The sequence below is a fragment of the Bacillus rossius genome, chromosome 8, assembly GCF_032445375.1.
Source record: "Bacillus rossius redtenbacheri isolate Brsri chromosome 8, Brsri_v3, whole genome shotgun sequence".
NCBI lineage: Eukaryota > Metazoa > Arthropoda > Insecta > Phasmatodea > Bacillidae > Bacillus > Bacillus rossius.
Genome location: NC_086336.1, coordinates 39,225,828 through 39,244,310, shown reverse-complemented (window position 1 = coordinate 39,244,310; position 18,483 = coordinate 39,225,828). Strand labels below are relative to the sequence as shown.

General features: G+C 37.5%; 1 protein-coding gene across 1 annotated transcript in view; it reads left to right on the top strand.

Annotated features, from left to right (window-relative positions):
* Positions 1 to 17,861: 17,861 nt before the first annotated feature.
* LOC134534767 (pleckstrin homology-like domain family B member 1) overlaps positions 17,862 to 18,483 on the top strand; it is a 237,166-nt gene continuing 236,544 nt past the window's right edge. The window contains exon 1 of the mRNA XM_063373308.1: positions 17,862 to 18,006. The gene's annotated coding sequence lies outside the window, so the exon portion shown is untranslated. The remainder of the gene's footprint in view (positions 18,007 to 18,483) is intronic.

Sequence of the window (18,483 nt, the reverse complement as noted above, 5' to 3'; positions counted from 1 at the left end):
TTTAATACTTCCAATAATGTTCATGTAAGAATAACAAAAAAAATGATGGGACATTTCCTTTAAAAATATGGCAGCAGTAGGTTCTGCAACGCGAGTGGGCGCACACTAAGCTCGCCCGGCTGGCTGGTGGCAGCGGCTTCATGACGCCCTCCCCTCTGTAACATTCTTCAAGGCTAGCTCACACAAACCATATAGTGTCCTCCCTTATAACACCCCAACTTCGCTCCCCTTTGAAAAACCTTCAGTGAGAAAATGCTCTTTTCACCCTCCCTTCTCCCGTAAAATTTGGCATTTATGAATGGGGTACTAAAGCGGTGAGGGAGGGGTAAGAGCGTTGTAAATATTTTCGGACCCCTCCCTCCCCAACAAACACGCCCAAAAAAAAAGTATGTCAAAATATGTCACTTTTCACACCAAGTTCGAGTTCAGTCATCTCTGGCAAGAAATTTACAAGCTTTCAAACTTAAATATAAATGTATTTTAATAGCAAGGGTCCTATGAAAAGGAATATACCGAATAAAATCAAGCTGCTGTCACCAAACAAAGCATAAAATGGTCCAATGCTGGGTGAAGCGACCTTTTTCTGTCAACCCACGGGAAAAGATAATTGCTTGAGCTGTCAAAATAAACATCGCTGCGGCAGTAAAAACAAGTCGAGGCGGGCGTGCATCCAGTCGGTCGCTGTTAATGAAAACAACTCGCGGGCTAGTGTTGTGCCCTGTTTTGGGGACACATAAAGATTTTATCAATTTGCTGACAGTTTTAATATATTTTTACTCTCCTCGTTAAAATGAAGCAGATAACGTGATTGTTAACAAGTACAAGCAGCATCCGAGATTGGCCGCAGCGCAAGGTACGTGGAGAGGGTGAGAAAGGGCGAGCGAGCGGCCGACTACTATGTTCACTCGTTGCGGCCGGAGGGTTTTTCCTGCGTTGCATTAATAGTAATTAATATTTAATGGTATTTTATTTATTAAGTCATAATACACAAAATCGGGGGGGGGGGGGGGGGGGGGAGAAGAAAAAAGCTGCATAACTCATCAACAATAGTTCACAAATTCAAGCCAGAAAATAAGTCCAAATCGGACTTCAAAAACTAAGCAAACATTGTCAACCAATAAAATCAAGAGAAATCCAGCAGGTAGCTTTGCCTTAACTGCGTACCACACTAGACACTCGCAAAAAGCTAAACGTAAACACGTTGCCACAAAAACCTTTATCTGCACCCTGCCGGCAAAGGGACGTGGAATGGGGGTTGTCAAGCGCTGACAGCTGTCGACAGGAAGTGGTATCTATTTTTAGATATGCGCTGCTACGGCAGTAAAGCACTGGGCAAAGAGAAACTCAGTAACACGCTACTCACCACAAGAAACTTATTTTCTGTCTGATTTTCTTCGGATTTTCGGCAATTTTTTCACGGTTCCTCGAAATTGGGTTGTAATAGAGAGGTGGTCGCAATAAATGGGGTCACAACAAAAAGTTTTTACTGTAATTTGTGATTGTTAACAAATGTTGCTCACAAAAATGTGGCAAAACAATATATGCGTAAAAAACCAGAAAATTTCTTTTTATAACTATTGCCATAGCTACAGCAAAGAAATTCAGGATGTGTTTTTGTCAGGATGTGTGATACAGCTTTTATAACTATATATCAGCCCAAAGATGGTGTGTCAGCAAATTTTGACTTTTAAATTGAAATTGGATGGACAGAATAAAACAGTAGGTATGTCGGAAACTGCTAATGGAATTGTCTCAAATTAACACAGAAAGGTAAAGGTAAGTGTTGTTCAAGACAAAATAAATTGAAATTGGATAGACAGAATAAAACAAAAGGTATGTCGGAAACTACTAATGGACTTATCTCAAATTAACACAAGAAGAAAAGTGTTGTTCTAGACAAAGTTTAAAAAAAAGTTAATTTTAAGAAAAGAGAAGAAAGTATGTAAACAGACAGACCTGCTAAATTTGATGGCTCAGTGTGGTGTAACGATTCAGAATTTTTAAATGTTGTTTGTTATGGATATTTGGCACATATTTGTTTATAGGTAAATATTAATTTTAATTAGTTTTATTTTTATTTAATGTTTCATACTAAAGTTGTCCGAGTGTTATAGCGAGCTACCCTTCATTAGGAGAGTTGGTTAACCTTTATTTGCAGTTCAATTTCTCCTAGTTTGTTCTTTATATTTATTTTTATATTTGGATCATTCCTTTTTGTACTGTCTGCACTAGGCACACATTCTTTGTGTATTTACATCTAAACACAGTTCGCCAGGTGTAAATTGTCATCCAATATTTTTCATAGTAATTTTTCTCTTTGGTGCCTTACTCTGTTTGAATTGTGCCTTACTCTGTTGTTGTGTTTCTGGTAATAATGTAGTTTGAGCAAGCGAAGGAAAGAGTCGCTTCCTAGTCTTACATCGGGCAAGATGTCTTGTATGTGGGGTGGTCCCAATTCCCACGGAACCCCACACAGGATAAAAGAAAACCTCGCTATGACCGCAGATTACTTAGTGGTCTTCCATATCAGTTAAATTTCAGGCCGTCTGACATTTGTTACGTCAGACTTAGGGTGTAACGCCGAAGCTGTTGTATGAACTTCTGCTTCTGGCATTTTCGTTATCCCAGTCTGGAAGTTTCAGCTGTGTCGCCAATGATCCTAGAGATTGTCTTTGGTGAGATTGTACCAAAATACTAAAAGTTTTCAGCATTCCGGAGGAGCTACTTTAGCAGAATTCCTGAAATCTACTGTTACAGCTCTAGTTCATCCTGTATTACTGTAGCTGATATTTCCTGGAGTCTAAGCTGTCCACCTGGTGGTCCTGTCAAAGATTTCATCGCTCTTTCGAACATTGAGTATTTTGCAGCAATTTAGTATTGTGAAAGTGTTTTCTAGTGTCGAAACATACACATACCTGCCAACTTTTTAGTTTGGTCATCAAGAAAACTTTTAAATTGAGAAAATGTATCGTAAATAAAATGCGGCAATTTTTTACATGCTTTATGTGCAATTATTTTCTATTCTTCTATTCCATTTGGTTTCTGCTAATTTACTAATTACATGAAGAGTGTATCGATAGCCTAGAATAAAAAACCTCATACAGTCAATATTGTAAATGTACTGGGAAACTAAACCTATCCAGAATGTGCCAATTTACACAGCATGCATATGAAAAGCAAAATGATCAAGTACAAAACAAAAGCAATAGTTTTCACTAAACAAGATTACTTAAAGACATACCTTGCTATATCAAATGGTTGTTATATATTTCAGTCATCTCCTGATTATCATCCTTGATGCAATTTAAAGACTTTTAATGTGCAGCAGTTGCCTTCTTTGCTTTACCTAATAAATCTGGGGTAAACCTTTGTTCAAACAATTCCTCGATTACAACACAGAAATAGACTGCAAAGTTTCAGATGACATGGAGGACCTAAATTGGGTTCTGTTTTTTTTTTTCCGCCATACTAAAAATGTGCTCACATTCTGAATTACTGTGGAAAGCACATTTTTCCTATGCTTAGTACACTTAACGTGTGTAGTTATGTCGGACCTACCTCCATGAGCAATACTAAAATCACACCGGCACACTGTGCAAAACACAAAAGTTTCTCCTTTTTGTGATTTCAGGATACATGGGAATTCGTTATTATACGCAGCACGGTAAGTCTGAATATATTTCTTGTTGGCTAGCTTACTCATGGTTCCCATAACTTAAATACACATGAAAAAAAAAACGGTTGCGCAGCACTACATTGGAACAAGGAACAGACCAAGCCGGTAGAGCTGACGTCACAATTGTAGTCCGTTCCTCCGTTTAAGGAAGCACTTTTTCGTTGCAGTAAGTGGAAAACGACCGTAGACCGTCCAGTCCAAACCATATACAAATAACTATCTCTTGTTTTGTTTTCATTCCGCCTTCCGTCGGTGAGTTGGCAGGTATACGTGGCCCGTACAGTGAACGGTAATAAACCACCACGCAAAAATAAATCCGTAAGATATCAAAGACGTCCGTAAAACCGTAAAATAGTATTAAAATCCGTAAAACTTACGGACAATCCGTAAAAGTTGGCAGGTATGCATACAACTCTATCAATTTACACTTAAATATTGCAGTATTACCAAGAATTCATGGGTATATCATTTAAACTGAGCAATTTCAATATTGTAATCAATTACATGCTTGTGACCTCTTTAAACTTTTATAGTCAAAATTTTGTTTCTACTGAAATCTTAGTTATTTCATTTATTTATTATATGCATAGCAATTAAAATGTTCTTTTGGTTTACTGGGTTTGTATGTTCATTATGTGATATTGTAATTCACAATGCATACACAATATTTGACACACAACACCACTTTCATTATTTCATTACAACTGTATATATTCTGTGGGCTGGAAAAGGCACATTATTAAGTGTGTTTGCTTGTAGCACGGGCAGTTTCACCAGTCGTGCGTGCACAGTGGGATAACATTTGAAAAAATATACCACACAAGAAAAGCCATTACTGTTAAGGACAATCATAATTATTATACTTTGCTGATCCCACCTGAACATCATGATTTTGTATGAGATTATCTCATATTACTTCTAAGAAAAGACCATAAAGCAGTTTACCATAATTCCAAAATGTATTTCAAGTTTTTTCGTCTTAATTTTCAGTAAACCAAAAATGGATTTTTGTACTGAATGTAAAACAAAATTGCAAGCACACCCAGATGATCAGTACATGTTGCACATCAAGAAGTTTAACTGGTAGGGGAGCGGGGGGTAATGAGGATCAGTGGGGAATGGCGATCACCCTCTTTTCTCTGTTCCTAAGCATGATTGGCGCATCCTGACGTGTACTGCCATCTCTATTGACGCAATGGAACTACGTGCTCTTCCTACATCAGAGTCGTGTTGTTCTCCAGTGTGTAAAGTAAAGTGGAAGTTTTTTTGCTGTTTTCTTGTAATTTTCTGCACTTATTGCTTTAAATGTAAGTAATAACAATGGAAATATCGTCACTGAATAGTATTATTTACGTATTGCTAGTTATATTGACTTTATTTTAATGCCAAAGTTATTTTAAAAAAGTTAATATTAACGTTTCTGTAGCGACCAATAAGATGGCGGGCATGTTGGGGCAATGGAGATCAGTGTGATCGCCATTCCCCGCTTATGATCGCCATTCCCCGCAAGTTGTCATGATGGTTTAATTTAGTTTATTGCGTCAATTAGATCTATTTTGAGTACATTTTTGGACAAAGACGTTGGTCAAGTCATGACTACAAAATACAAAATATTGAATATATAATAAGAAAGAAATTATTCTGAAACACTGTCAAACAATGTATTTTCTTCTGTTGGTAATCATGATTGTAAAAAAAATGGCCAGCGTTTACATTTTTTGTAGCATTATCTTGAAACAATTGGTCTGACGCTTCCTATTTTTTTGAGTGCACTTAATAAATCGCGGCTAGTCGAGGCAGTGTGTGCGAAATAACAACGATAGTGTAGTAAGCCCCCTAACAAATTATGCATATTGAAAACATTTTTGCTATGTATCGTTATTTGATTATATCAATATCAATATAATATTAAGATTTGAGAAGAGCGGCGTTCGAGTTTGCAGAGAATAAAGGACTCCCTCACAATTTCAATAAAGCTAGCAGAATGGCAGGGCGGGACTGGCTTGACGGATTCCTGCGAAGAAACTCATCGCTTTCAGTTCGAAAGCCTGAAGCAACAAGCATGGGGCGAATAAAGGGTTTCAACAGAGAAGAAGTGTCAAAGTTTTTTAATAACATTGAAGATGTAATGTCCAAGCATAAGTTTTCCCCTTCTCAAGTATTTAACATGGATGAAACATGGATGGGGACTGTTCAAGAACCTGGCAATGTAATTTCGCCAAAGGGACAAAAAAGAATTGGTTCAGTTACGAGCTGGGAAAGGGGAAAAATATTACTGTCATATGTTCAGTGGATGCTGCTGGTAGTTTTCTTCCGCCGTTGTTTGTGTTTCCACGAAAAAGAATGAGCCCTACTCTGGAAAAAAATGGACCTCCTGGAGCAATGTACACAAGCTCAAATAATGGTTGGTCAAATGAAACCATATTTATGGACTGGTTTCGACACTTTCACGACCATGTGAAATCATCTCCAGAGAAACCTGTTCTGTTGATCCTCGACAACCATCACAGTCATGTAAAGCTTTAAGCATATGACTTTTCGAAACTCCATGGAATTGTCATGGTTTCAATTCCACCCCATTCCTCGCACCGCTTACAACCACTAGATGTCGCATTTTTTGGGCCACTGAATAAGGTGTACCATAGGGAATGTGATATTTTTATGAAGTTGAATGCACAGAGAGGATAATTATGCCTGATGACTTTGCAGCTATGTTTAATCGTGCCTATTCAAATGTAGCCACAATTGCCAAAGGTGTATCAGGATTTAGAGCCACAGTCATCTCCAGAGCAACCTATTCTGTTGATCCTCGACAACCATCACAGTCATGTAAAGCTTTAAGCATATGACTTTTCGAAACTCCATGGAATTGTCATGGTTTCAATTCCACCCCATTCCTCGCACCGCTTACAACCACTAGATGTCGCATTTTTTGGGCCACTGAATAAGGTGTACCATAGGGAATGTGATATTTTTATGAAGTTGAATGCACAGAGAGGATAATTATGCCTGATGACTTTGCAGCTATGTTTAATCGTGCCTATTCAAATGTAGCCACAATTGCCAAAGGTGTATCAGGATTTAGAGCCACAGGGATTATGCTTCTGGATGTTAATATATTTACAAATGAAGACTTCAATTTTGAAATAGAATGTGGAAACCAAACTACAGTGCCCCAGGCTCCCTCTTCACAACAGGAGTCCACGCCATCAAATGAAATGACTACAACAGAACCAATTGCCGCACCCACTTCTACATGGAACCGTCTTACAGTTTCTTTTGAAAGTGTTTCGCCTCTACACGCAAAAGCACAATCAGTGAACACTGTTTTGAAAGGTAGAAGAAAACAACATTAAGAGATATTGACTGCCACACCACAAAAGAAGAATTTGGAAATGAAGGGCCAAAAGAAAATCAAAAAAAAAGGAAAAAAAACCTAACAAATCTGCACAACGAAAGAAAACAAAAGTGGACACTACATCAAGAAAAACTCCAGCCAGAAGATCCAGAAGGAACTTAAAAATGGAGTTTGCTTCAAGTTGTACATCTTCAGAGTGCGACAATGTTGATAACAGAGATCTTAATGACGACGCTACAAGTGATGACATTTCTGAGTGCAATGGGGATAAATGCTTAGTGTTTGGTGAATTTGATATGGAAAATGAAATGTGGTATAGGTGCACAGTTAGTGGGCTTTGGGCTCATTCTCTCTGTACTGGATGGGATAGTCCTGAAGGCTACACTTGCGACTTATGTGTACGTAAAAATGCAAAATGATTCTAACGATGTTTCAGTTAACGATGTATAGGTACTACTTACCTACTTCTTTTTTTAATGCATACCTAGTCTAATTTGGATGTAGACTAATTAGCTGCATTTTTTTATTAGGGCCAATTGTACCATGTAAATTCTAGCGCCCTGTTCATATATTATTAATATCCGTTAATGTAGCCATAGTTATCCAAATGGCTGTAAATCGCTTATTTCATTCCAGTTTTAAAACAAGTTAACATTTGATGTTTTGATCACGATTGCCCCATATCATGATCGCTATTACCCCAAACTGTGGGTAATGGCGATCAATGTAGTACATGTACTTAATATTTATTTTAATGTTAATGATTTGTTAAAAATCAGTGGGTGACTATAAAATAATATAGTCTAATGTGTGACAAAAGTGTATGATTTTTTTCACTTCGTTAATAATGTTTTTTTATGTTGAAAAACGGATTTCTGCTTAAGTGATCGCCATTCCCCCCTGCTCCCCTACAGTGACATAAAACAACAGTTACTTTAACAATCAAAAACTGACAACACACTTTTAGTAATTGAGTTGAATTATCCCCAAAATTTGCAAGTGCCCGAATTGAATGTATCCTGCCAATTTCATAAGAGATCACTGTGGCTATATACATTTAATGTCCATATTCACAATGAAAAATCAACCTTTCTATACAGCTTTATTGTAACTGAATCCAAAAAGGATGGAAATTCTCTTGCATCATTTGTGTATGACTGTCTGCAGAAAAAGATTACATATTATCCTAGGTTAGATTGTATTCCTTTCAAATGCAGAAGAGGATAAAACAAGAACAGGACAATGATGGCATCTCATCATGATTTGCTAAGACATTTGGTGCGAATATCACACATTTGTTCCCAGTTCGTTTTCACAATGTGATCGTAACTTTGGCCTGTACAAAACTCTTCTGAAAAGATAACCAGTAGCCATTACTGCTAAACCATACCTGCAGGCTATTGTTCTATGCTAAACTCACATTACTTTTATTGTGATATAAGACTAAAAGATTGGAACAAAATTCTAGAACCATTTTTTATTTTACCACCAGGCTATGGACATGTAAACTTAAAATTTAGTGATATGCAACTCAAGTTCAAGTCAGATGGTGTTTTAATTTCCACAACCTGCACTCAAACTTTTCTACCATTTAAAATCAGGAGGAACAGTATGGATGCTAGCATTTTACACACAGTACAATTGAATCTTGTTCTCGAGCTACAGTTACAGTTAATGGACCAAAGGTGATGAAGAGAATGTATACTGGATTGAAATTTTTTATCAGGTTCATTCTACTCCTACTGTCAGCACTGATAAGTGATGATGTTGGCAACGAAGAACCAAAATAATTAATAAAAACATTAAAATATTTGTGAACCATCCACAACTAGGTTCGATGCTGATGCTGTCAAAGAACAAAGTGAAAAATACTTAGGGGACAATACAGTTTATACTGATGTAAATTCACTGTTCCATTAATAAAATTTTAGTTTTATGTAGCACCAAATATTAAAGTTTGTGTGACTTGGCAATTATAAGTGATAAAAGTACATTCACAATAATTGAATAAATATGTGAAATATTTAATTTTTTTTAACAAACTACATGTAATTTATTAAAAAATATTTTTATTTAATTTATATTCAAATATGTTTTTTTGTTTTATTCATCATTATTTCACCACAACATCTATACATTTACTTTTTTTTCCCCCACTACTATCCTTTATCACTAGATTTCTATTCTTCACATTTACACACACTCCCTTCAACACAAATACGATTTACTTATGTTTGTTCTTTTCAAATATTTAAAGCTACACAAAATGTGATACACACTAAATTACAACATCTTTCATTGACAACTTGTCATCTGTCCAATCTAATTTTATAAAATTGTTTAATTAGTTTATATTGGCCTCTTTATTTTAACACTTACCTGTTATCATTTAGGCCTATTCCATTTGACTTACACTAATATCTAATAAAAATTATAATTTTATTAGTTGACTGCAACTCTTAAAAACCCTATCTTTCGCTCCAAAAGTCATTCGTAAAAAATGCATGACAATAATCAGCCTTTCGTTGATACAAATATTACAATCTCAACTTTCTTCACTTTATTTATTATTGGCAAATGTGATAAATATCTTACGTCGCTGCTTTTCTACAAAGTAAAAATAAAATTAAGAAAATACCATTTTTCAATACTAGAGACATCCCTGTTTTTAACCTAAAACAATGTAAAAAAATTCCTACTAGTTTCTGAGAAATCACAGTTTATAGCTACTCACACATTTCAATGCCTGTGCATTTCCGTTGCCACCACACATTACCTTACTTGTTTACCCGTGTCGGATTGTATGTTTGTTTCGATGAACTTTATTAAAATATTGTGAATGGTCGATTAGGAAAGGTTCGCTACATTAAAAATACTTTCAAACATTTTGGATGGTTGGTTGGTTGGGTTGATATAACTACATTAAAGATATTGTTACGAACGTGACATTGGCTGGGACACGTGCAGGTGCAGAGCTGGCTGGCAACTGCCGCAATATGATATGTGCCGCACGCGCCTGTAAGATTAAAAGGATTGTCACTTTCCTCCCTCCTTCCCACCACTCCCCGCGCGGCGCCCTGCCTTTGACACGTAACTGACACCGGACAGCTGGGAGTTACGTGAGCCGCCGACACGTGTTTTCGAGAGATTTCTGCCGTCGGGACGGCTCGCGATGACGCGATTGGCCCCGGCCACTCTCGTGAGTTCTGGAATTGCGCCGGGGCCTATATATATGCCCGAGAACGTCAGTGGAGTTGAGTGGAGTCAGTTCGGAGTGTTCAGTCGGGAGTTCTCCCGCGGCGGAGTTTCTGGGCGATAGTGCCGCGGGTGCGGCAGAGTGGCGAAGTCCTTGGACGAAGGTTCCAGGGCGGGGAGTGAGTGAGTTCAGTGGAGTCGGGAGTTTTCCCGCGGCAGAGTTTCCAGGCGATAGAGTCGCGGGCGCGGCAGAGTCGCGGGCGCGGCGGAGTCCCGTGCGAAGTTGTGAGCGAGGAGTTGAGCGGATCCTCGGCGAAGGGGAAGTGCGTCGGCGGTGGCGGAGTGTGGCGACGGAGTCCCGTGGTGGAGACCCACGAGGGGTGCTGCGGCGAGAGTTGCGCCAGAGGTGCGGCCCAGCGAGGTGTGTGGAACGAGTGACTGAGGAATAGACCTTTCTTTAAGTGTAATTAATTATTTGCCATTTTAGAAGATTTTTGTGACATAAGTAGTTGCAATACATAAAACTGTGTGTGATAAAAATCTTTAATTGGGCTATCCTTTACTAACCCGTGGAAAATCGTAACAATACTATAAAATATTTCTTAGGGCTGCTAAGGAATTACCAATTTAAGATGTCACTATCCTGACCTAACCAACCATTCACATGACTTCACAATATTTATAACATAACTATACCAACCCAACCAACCGTCCACAATACTTAAAAGTATTTTTACGTCACTAACGTAATCTTAACCTATGAATCATTAGTTACTATGGTATGTGATTCAAAATACTACTTCAAATGAAATGTTAAAAGTAAAACTTTTAAAAAACTTAATTGAAAGACATTTAGACAAACAGCAACCATCAAACAGAAAATATAAACATTAATATTTCCCTACAATTGCAATGCCCCACCATATTAACTACTTTTATTATAAAACAAGACCTATGTTGACTAAAGATCTCCAAAATAAACACAGAAACCCATACCAATGGATAAACAATAAATTGCGGCAACATCGTCCATGCACAGGTATTGTAATCCAAGTTGAAAGTGTGATTTCTCATAAACTATTACTTATTTATTATTACTGTTTTCAGGGTAAATACAGGAACATTTATAGTGTTGGAAGATGGTATTTTCGTAATTTTATTTTTACTTTGCGGGAAAGCAGTGACGATAGATATTTACTGCGAACGTCAATGACATAATATCTTTCCCCTACAATTCTTTCCAACAAAAAAAAACACTCGCTGATTACCAGTATTGAGATCACTATTTGACTGGTTAACACATTTTATATTAGGAATCCTCTTGTTTGGCATGTTAAAAATACTACTGTTGCTACAGCCTCACACTAAATTGTACAGGCTACAAGTAAAAATACTTTATCTTAAGAGGTACTCTATACATCATGGAAAATAATTGTATTGACATATTAACTAAAAGTTTGGTCGGAATTTTTCACTCGCAACATGTGACATGAACTAAGCTGCTAACTGGCAGAACCTCAGCTGTTAAGAGGGAGGGGCAGGGGCAGGCACAACCCCAGAGGCCTGGACACCTGATTGAGATTTTTTTAATGGATGTGAGTACCAGATAAGACAAAAATTACAAGTCTATTACTAATAGATCTATTTGAAACCATTTAAAAACATGCCATATGCAAGATGTTCAAATTATGCCCATGGTAAAATATAAAGTTTTAATTTATTTTTAAAATTGTGGGGTTTGAACAGTTGCAAATCAGGTACGTAATGGATGGTGGCCCTAAAACTGATTTGCCCCTGGACCCTTAAAATTTGTCCACAGCTCTGGCCAGAACAATACCACTAAATGAGATTTTACGCAATGCAAGGTATCTACAGAATAAAAGTTACAAGCTAGTATGATTCGTCTATAAAACGATATTCTTCATATCGATGCTGCTAACAAGCCCAGTGGCAAGCAGTCCTCTTTAATTTTATAGTTGAGGCTTTTTGGAAAAATGACAAAACAAAGAATTTCCAAATCATTTTTATTTTATTTCTACTGATAATTGTGGTGGTTGTTCTAAGACAGGAGATCAAGTTTGTTACATTTCAATTATTTTCAAAACATTTATAGATGTGGTGGTGTATTCACATCATTATATCATTAACACCCATTGATTAGATTATGTATGAAACTATTTTCATTATTAAAAAAATACCACACCTTGACACAAGTAGTACCAAAACAAACACAGTGTTAACTAACATTATGTTAATGAAAAACTGACATGAATACACCACTTCACTTATAAACATTATGCAAATAATTAAAATGAACACTTGCTCTCCTGCCTCTACTGCCAAGGGTCAGTAGGGAAAATGGAGTGTCTTGTGATATTTGTTTTTTAAAAGACTCTCAACTAGAAAATCACCCAGAAATTCTTCATTTTTCTATAATTTTTTGAAATACAACACATTCATTGCCTACCTTGTTTTGATCCCCTGGACTTAAGGTGCGCTAAGTATCGAAGAAATGTTCGCCTTTTTCTTTCAGGCAGACTTTTGATCAGCTTTCCCATATCTGCATCAAATTTCTGTTGTTCTTGAGGACTAAATTTGGTAGCTTTCACAACTTCCTTTCCTTCTAAACATTTTGGACAAATCTTTAACTTTGATGCACAATTAGAACAAATCTTATGATATGCATGTTTGACGGTTTTCTCATCGCACTTTGTACATTTACGAGGAGCTTTCAATGGTTTAAATTTTTTATATTTTATTTTCCATTCGATTACGTTCTTACATTTTCCACAGACACCTGCCACCTCAATGCTATTAATAATTTTCTGCTGTGGAGTTTTGTCATGTAAGTCATTAACGAAAGCTTTTACGTTCTGGTGCTTCTGAGGTCTTGTGCGCCTCGTGCCACCTCCTTGAGAACTCATATTTGATATACATCAAACACAAACACACTATTCACTCTACAATTTTCAAAGTATCTGAGGTATCAATATTCAAACATAACCTACTCAGTAGGAAGTAAACATTAAAAAATGAGGATATACAATGTATTTCTTTCAATTGTCTTAAGGGCAGAAAGTGTAGACCTGAGTAAAATGTGTTGCTTATGCTGCCACGGGGAAAAAAAAATCGTCTTGGTTACAGCCGTGTAATTATTTGTTTATTATTAAAGTTGGATCACTAATATCAGCAGTGATTTAAAAATAATTACTGAAATGAGAAGAAATTGGGTGCAAAAAATGTTTTACTTAAATGTATTTTGATTAATTATGTTAGAAACAATATGAATCTCGACTAACGCCTTGTGAATGATGCGAAGTGATAGCAAAATATTACCAAACAAACAACTGGGGATGAAACGTTTCTTGCCACTAAATAGGTTTTGAAAATTAATATTAAGTGACATTTTAAAAAAAATTATGCGCCTACTTTTAACATTTTGCCAATTTTGCCAATTTGTAAGATTAAGGTTTTAAGCTCCCATAGAAGCACTTTACCGTGGTCCATGGTCTTGTGCTTGAAACTCGGGGTGAACCTAGTGAAATTACTGGTGTTGGAATTTTGTATTTCTCCGGGCCGGGGGGCGGGGGATTGCAGGCTAGCTTGCAACTCAACATTGTTGTGTGGGTAGTCAGTCCAAACATGTTTCACTAGGTTCTAAGCCATTGGAACTAATTGATTGGATTAGGTTTTAACTATGAAATAAAATCCAGCATTTGGTAGAGCCAGTTTTAATCACACTTGGTGTGTGCTCGTTGGCCTGGTTCACACTTACAAGATTCTGATTAGGACATATGTCAGTAACACACTGTGTTTTGTGTTACAATACTGCATAACACATTAAACACAGCACTTACATAGAATGTTCAGCGTTTTACAAACATATGTTGCTTGGCATGTTTTGTTATTAGAAAAAATACGAAAAGCACTTAACACTTAACTTGCACTAAGCAATGATAAAACAAAAGTATGTGGCGCTTTATTCATTAGGGTATTGACGTCTACCCAAGTGCTCCTCCGGCTCGCTGAGGCCATTATTGCCCGTTACTGCTTCAGGCTTGTGTGTGTGCCGGCGCCCGTGCGCAATAGTGTAACAAATGGCCTTGGCCGAGAGGGGAATGCCCTGCAGAGGCACCACCATAAACAGTAATGTGCCTTTCATAAGGGTTTTATTTATGTAATTATGTAAGTGTGTAAATATCTATTTGTGTTGTGTACCTGTAGATGTGTTTCCCGGGCGACTGAGTCGCGTCTCCCCGCCTGTGACCATTTGGGCTCCACGCACTCGCACACAAAGGGAAGAGGGGGGATTCATGTGTGCGCGGCAAGGGGGGGAGGCCGCTGAAACGTCGCGGAGCGTGGGTCGAGTCAGTCGCCTGAGTGGGATGAGAGAGTGCAGTCACGAAGTTGTGAGTGAGAGTCGAACAGACACTGTCAGTCGTGTCACCGTTGTCACGTCACCGTCATTCGCGTTGTCAGTCACGTCACCGTCGTTCTCGTCGGCAGTTATGTCACAGTCTTTCGTGTCATCGTCGTTCGAATGGGCAGTTACATCACAGTCTTTCGTGTCATCGTCATTCGCGTCACTGCCAGTCACATCACCGTCATTCACGCCACTGTCAGTCGCGTCACTGTCGTGTCACCGCCAGTCATGTCACTGGTAGTGTCGTGTCGCGCTCAAAGTTCGTGGAGCCTGGCCTCGCCCTGATGGACTGTCACAGATGGGAGCCGTGACAGCCCATGTACAGTGTGTGACCTGTGCATTAAACACAGCTTAACGTCATAAACTCTTTTATTTCACCCGAGTTAGGGTAGTTCCCTTGCCACGTGGCACGTACCCTCTCTACCGGAGCAGCTGGGCAGCGACTCCGAACCACGGGAACGGCCCTAACGTCGACAGTATGTTCTAGCGGCAATCTCGAGGTGAATGCTTGGCTGTTGTTACTGTAGTTTACTTATTATCATGTGGCCCGATGGGGTTTGCACTGCTCATGGATCGACATTAGGTTTAATCTAAGATTGTCTCGTTGTGGCCGGCAGGCATGTGTAGGGGCCACATTAGTACAAATTCTGTGGTTAGAGTCGGCCAGTGCCATATACCGTACACCCTAAAACGTGTTTCATAGAGGTACTTAGTTGAAGGTGAGGCACGGTTCCACAAAGACGACCCAGGGATGCATGGGGACGTAAAGCAAAAGTTTCAGGCGAGTGATTATATTTACCAGCAAGACGAAACTCAGTTTAATGAAAAGTTGTAGCTTTCCTAAGGCACAATGTGTCTTTTCTAAAACCTCTGTCCATGAGAGATTCGGACGATAGCGATGGCATGGAGGAAAGAGTCCTCTCACTCACTCCATGCCAAAAAAAAATAATACTTTTACATGAAAACTTATGAACTAGACATAAAACACTTATATGGAATAAGGAATTTGGCTGTGCCTTTCATTTCAAAGGGCTTCAAATTCTTTGGTTGTCTTAAATATATATATATATATATATGTACTCACTATCTGTGCCCGCAACTTCGTCTGCATGGAATAGTGTCTTTGGGTAGCATTTTTAATTATTTAGGCTAATCATTTTACAAATAAGACACACACGTGTAAATACTTTAATGAGCTATTTGCAAAATTAATGACAACAATGGTATTTTATGTATGATTCACAAAAACAAACAAAAATCTTATGAAAAAAAAATTATACTGAGATTGTTCGTTATTACAAAATAAACAAAAAAAGTTACCGTTCTCAGTACCTAGCTAAAGAATGCTTGTATGTTCGTTGCTAACTAATATCTAAATGTACCTACAACAAATAATAATGATGTAATAACATCTAACTAAATTCGAAAGTAATCTACTTTTGACGAATGAAATAAACAAAAAAATGACCCAACTAAAAAAAATAAATAATAACCTAACCCAAAAACTTAAATTTATTTGTATTTCACGAAGAACATTAATTAAATAAACAAAAAATTGTGTAAGCAAATCGAATTGTAATCTATTTGCAGTGAGTAATAATGAATTTGCAGCGGAAAATTATCAGTATTCGCATGTGTGTGGCACAGTCGTCTGCCCGTTCGGATAAGCACACTTAGGCATATTTCTCCACCTACACCATGCCGTACCGCACATCGCTCTGCCCCCCCCCCCCCCCCCCCCAACCCAGGCGCGTCAGACCAGTGCTCATTGTGTACGGCGCGGTGCTTGGCAAGTTTCTTACTCGCGTTAACTTCAGTTTCACATTTTGTAATGACTCCGTAAATTTTACATCAGAATAGCTCTAATATTTTGTCTCTTGTCGCAAACTTATAAAACATTTACATAAACCTTACATATTTCCATACAAACTTTCATCCCCTATTTCTATTGTTATTTTACACCCTTGAGGGTAAAACTTTTACAAACTTTGAATGTCATATTTATTTATATCGAATCAACTGCCTAAAAAATAAGTTTAAAGCTTCTAGCTCTAAAAAACGACGATACATCCATACAACTTTTCATCCCCCCCTTTCAACCTCTTACAACCATTTTTTCGCATTAATAAGTAGCCTATGTCCTTTCTCACGCTCTATACTATCTGTATACCAAATTTCATTTAAATCGGTTCAGTAGTTTTGGCGTGAAAGCGTGACAGACAGAGTTACTTTCATATTTATAATATTAAGTCAGGATTTTGAAATTACGGTCCAAGATGGAGACTGTTCGTTCCTTGTGTTAGCTACTCCATTGGTATTGTTAAATCAGATGGTATGGGCGATGGGTGCGTTCCGCCAGCGGAGACTGCTACTAGCGGGTTGGGGACCGGACTTTACTACCACAGAAGATATGATGGCAACTTAAACTAAATTTAATAACAAATTGTATTTCACCAAGTTATAACAGGTTTTTAAAAATGTAAGGTGAGTACCATTTGCTACTTTTGCACGAAATTTTCAGTGATTTGAATATTTTTAATTTTTTTTTTTTCATCGTTTGATTTTAGCATGTCCTTTGCGTGTTTGCATGTTCTTTTTTCAATATTTATCCCTTTTTTTGTCCATTATTAAGGTTTCTTATGATATACAATAAAACCAGCTATGACGTATTCCAAAATAATCATTTTATAATGTAGAAATCTGTTGCGTCCGAGAAATTTGTTATGCTGACATCAAAGCTGTTGGTTCATCGTGTCGCACCTGTGATGTTATTTTGATTTAAGCCTTAACCCGAAATATTGAACGGTGCTTAAGATATATGACACACGATTCATATATGTTATTAAAATAATATGTGCTTCTGTATTAAAGAAATGTTTTAGCTTTGGTTCTGAATTACCACCAACTCAGCTTGAAATGCTGTCAAACTACAAAACATGTATTAACTCAGGCAAACCATATCAATAAAAAATTTTCAAAATAAAAATTAATTTTAGAAGATGAACACAATGACGAAAAGTATACCTACAATTATATCCGAAACACCTTTCAAACAAAAATATAGCTCATACTGTTGTGTGGCTACTACTAGCGCCGTTAGTTCACAAACAGCCGTGAGCTTCACTAAGCGGATGATAATGCTCCATGGAGCTTTTTATATGATCGTGGTTGGTGCATTCGGGAGTTAAGCGCATCCAGTTTCGCGTCCGTCGGTTGTTTTGATGACATAACATTCGGTATTTCAGTGCGGACAGCGGTAGATAGTTAGTTGTGTTCATGCAATGTTGTTCATGTCGCGAAGATTGAAAGAAATTTGGATCTTAACCACTCGTTTGTAACTGCTTCAAGCGCTGGGTAAGGCCTTTTTTTTAGTTTGTGTTTTTATAGAGGTAAAAGCGAATTTCGGGATAAATTATAAAATTAGTTTAATACAACTTAAGAAAATTATTGCTTACCGTGAGGTTAGTTTTAAAGTAAAATTGTTTGCATTTTAAAATAATGGCGCCGTAATTATTTTATTTGTAGTTGTGTAGTAATTATTTTATTATGAAATAATTATGAGACTTGTTATCTTTCGAGAGTTGTTATAATACTGCATTGCTCTACAACACAGGGCCTTTGAGAGAAACAAAGTGCCAGGGGGACAACCAATTTTTGTCGGGCAACCTTTCCATTACTTAATGTACAATTTTCCAAACCCCACAATTTAAAAATAAAATAGTTAAATAAAAACTGACAACGTTACAGTGGCCATGTAGCTGTAAATTATCCTGTGCGTATTGACCTACGCGGTTCGCAATGAATTCAATTAGCAAAATACTTGTAATTTCG